This window comes from Nyctereutes procyonoides, unplaced genomic scaffold (assembly GCF_905146905.1).
Source record: "Nyctereutes procyonoides isolate TBG_1078 unplaced genomic scaffold, NYPRO_anot_genome, whole genome shotgun sequence".
NCBI lineage: Eukaryota > Metazoa > Chordata > Mammalia > Carnivora > Canidae > Nyctereutes > Nyctereutes procyonoides.
Genome location: NW_026575041.1, coordinates 26,126,367 through 26,128,883, shown reverse-complemented (window position 1 = coordinate 26,128,883; position 2,517 = coordinate 26,126,367).

Here is a 2,517-nt window from a genome sequence, read left to right as displayed (position 1 = left end):
GGAGAAGCAGGCTCCATGCAGGGAGCCCAATGTGGGACTCGATCCCAGGACTCCAGGATCATGCTCTGGGCCGAAGGCAGGCACTAAACTGCTGAGCCACCCAGGGGTCCCCCAGGAGTTTTTTCATTGGTTATTTCAGATTTTTACATAGACAATAATGTCATGTATGAATCAAGACAATTTTTCCTTTCTTAATATGTATACTTTTATTTTCTTTTCTTGACTTCCAGTACAATGTTGAAAAGGAGTGGTGAGAAGAAACATCCTTGCCTTGTTCTCTCAATCTTCAGGGAAATCTTCTAGTGTCTAATTATTAAATATGATGTTAACTGTTGATTTTTTGGTAGATATTCTTTATCAAGTTGAAGAAGTTATTCTATTTCTTATTTCACTGAGAGTTTGTATAATGAATAGGTTTTGGATTTTGTCAAATGCTATTTCTGTATCCATTGATAAGATCATATGATTTTTCTTTTCCAGTTTCTTAATATGATGAATTACATTAATTGATTTTTTTAAGACTTTATTTATTCATGAGAGACAGAGAGAGAGAGAGGCAGAGACACGGGCAGAGGGAGAAGCAGGCTCCATGCAGGGAGCCTGATGTGGGACTTGATGTGGGGCTCGATGTGGGGCTCGATCCCGGGAACTCCGGGATCACGCCCTGGGCCAAAGGCAGACGCTAAACTGCTGAGCCACCCAGAGATCCCCCATTAATTGATTATTGAATGTTGAGCCAGTCTTACATACCTAGGGTAAATCCCACTTATCATGGTATATAATTCTTTTAGTATATTGTTGTATTTCATTTGTTAATATTTTGTTGAAGATTTTTGCATCTGTGTTCATAAGTGATATGGTCTCTATTTTTCTGGTAATATTTTTGTCTGATTTTGAATTAGAGTAATGCTAGCCTCATAGAATGAGTTTGGAAGTATTTCCTTAGTGTCTATCCTCTGGAAGAGATTGTAGAGAATTGGTAAAATTTCTTCCTAATAGTTTAGTAGGGAAACCTGAGTGTCTCAGTGATTGAGCTTCTGCCTTCGGCTCAGGGTGTGATCCTGGTTCCGGGATTGAGTTCTGCTTCTCCCTCTGCCTATGTCTCTGCCTCTCTCTCTGTGTCTCTCATGAATAAATAAATAAAATCTTTAAAAAACAATAAGAAGATCATGACCTGAGCCAAGGGCAGACACTCAACCACTGAGCCACCCAGGTGTCCCTCTTCCTCATATATATATTTTTCAATTTCCTTCCTTCCTTCTTCCCTCCTTTCCTTCATACTTCTTTAATTCTGCAATGTTTTAAAGTAAATCCCTGCCATCATATCATTTCATCTCTTTCTAGAAAAATTACCTAAAATAATGACAATACACCATCATTTCTAACAAAATTAGTGTATAATGTTTTATTTGGTCCATATCCCATTTCCCTTGGCTATTTCACAAATATAATTTATTATAAATACTAATTTGAATCAGAATTTGAACATGGTCATTGTAATTTACTAAATTTCTTAAGTTTCATTTAAAGGGAAACCCCCATTCCTCCCTTATTTTTTAGTGATATTGATTTATGAAATAAAATGTTTCATTATCCTGAAGAGTATCCCACATTCCAGATTTGGCCAATTACTTCTTTATAGTCTCATAAAAAGATTTTTTTTTTAAGATTTTTTTCTAATTCCTATAATTTCTGCAACTGATAAATATAGAAGGTGACTAAATTCAGGATTCAGGATTTTTTTAAAATAAAGAATGCTTTCTAATAGCATTATATATTTCATATTACATATGAGGTGGTCAACAGCATATGATGTCTCACTTTTAGTGATGCTTAAATTAATCCGTAGATTCAAGTGGTGAATTCCAAATCTTATTTATTCTTCATCTTCCACTGGGAACATTTTCAAGGTGGATCCTATGTCCATTTAACATGACACCATTTGTCTTTTTAAGTTCCTTGCTTTCTGGCACTATTATATGATACAGGCTTATCTTGTATAATTCTTGCCCTAGGCCTCAAATGAACTATTTCTTCAGGAAGCCATGGTTTTTTCCTTTAATGAATAGGGACTGTCTAGGTCAGATTCCCTAGTAAGTAGATTTTGGTGCAATCTCAGGGAACATGAGTAAAGTCAACAGAAAGTCAGGCAGGAGGGATGCTTGGGTGGCTCAGCAGTTGAACATTTGCCTTTGGCTGGGGCGTGAACCCTGGGTCCTGGGATTGAGTCTTGCATCAGGCTCCCTGCAAGGGGCCTGCTTCTCCCTCTGCATCTCTCTGCCTCTCTCTGTGTCTCTCATGAATAAATAAATAAAATCTCAAAAAAAAAAAAGTCAGGAAAGAAGGCAAAGCAAGGTTAAAATGATGTATATACTCAGTTTATTGCTTTGTGCTAAGCTTTGATGGCCACGTGAGATGTCTTCAAATAGGCTGTATGAAGAAATGATTTTGGGGGATACCCATAGGAGAGCAAAGAGAGGAGTCCATCGATCTGTTTGGCTTCATCTGTTTCTAATT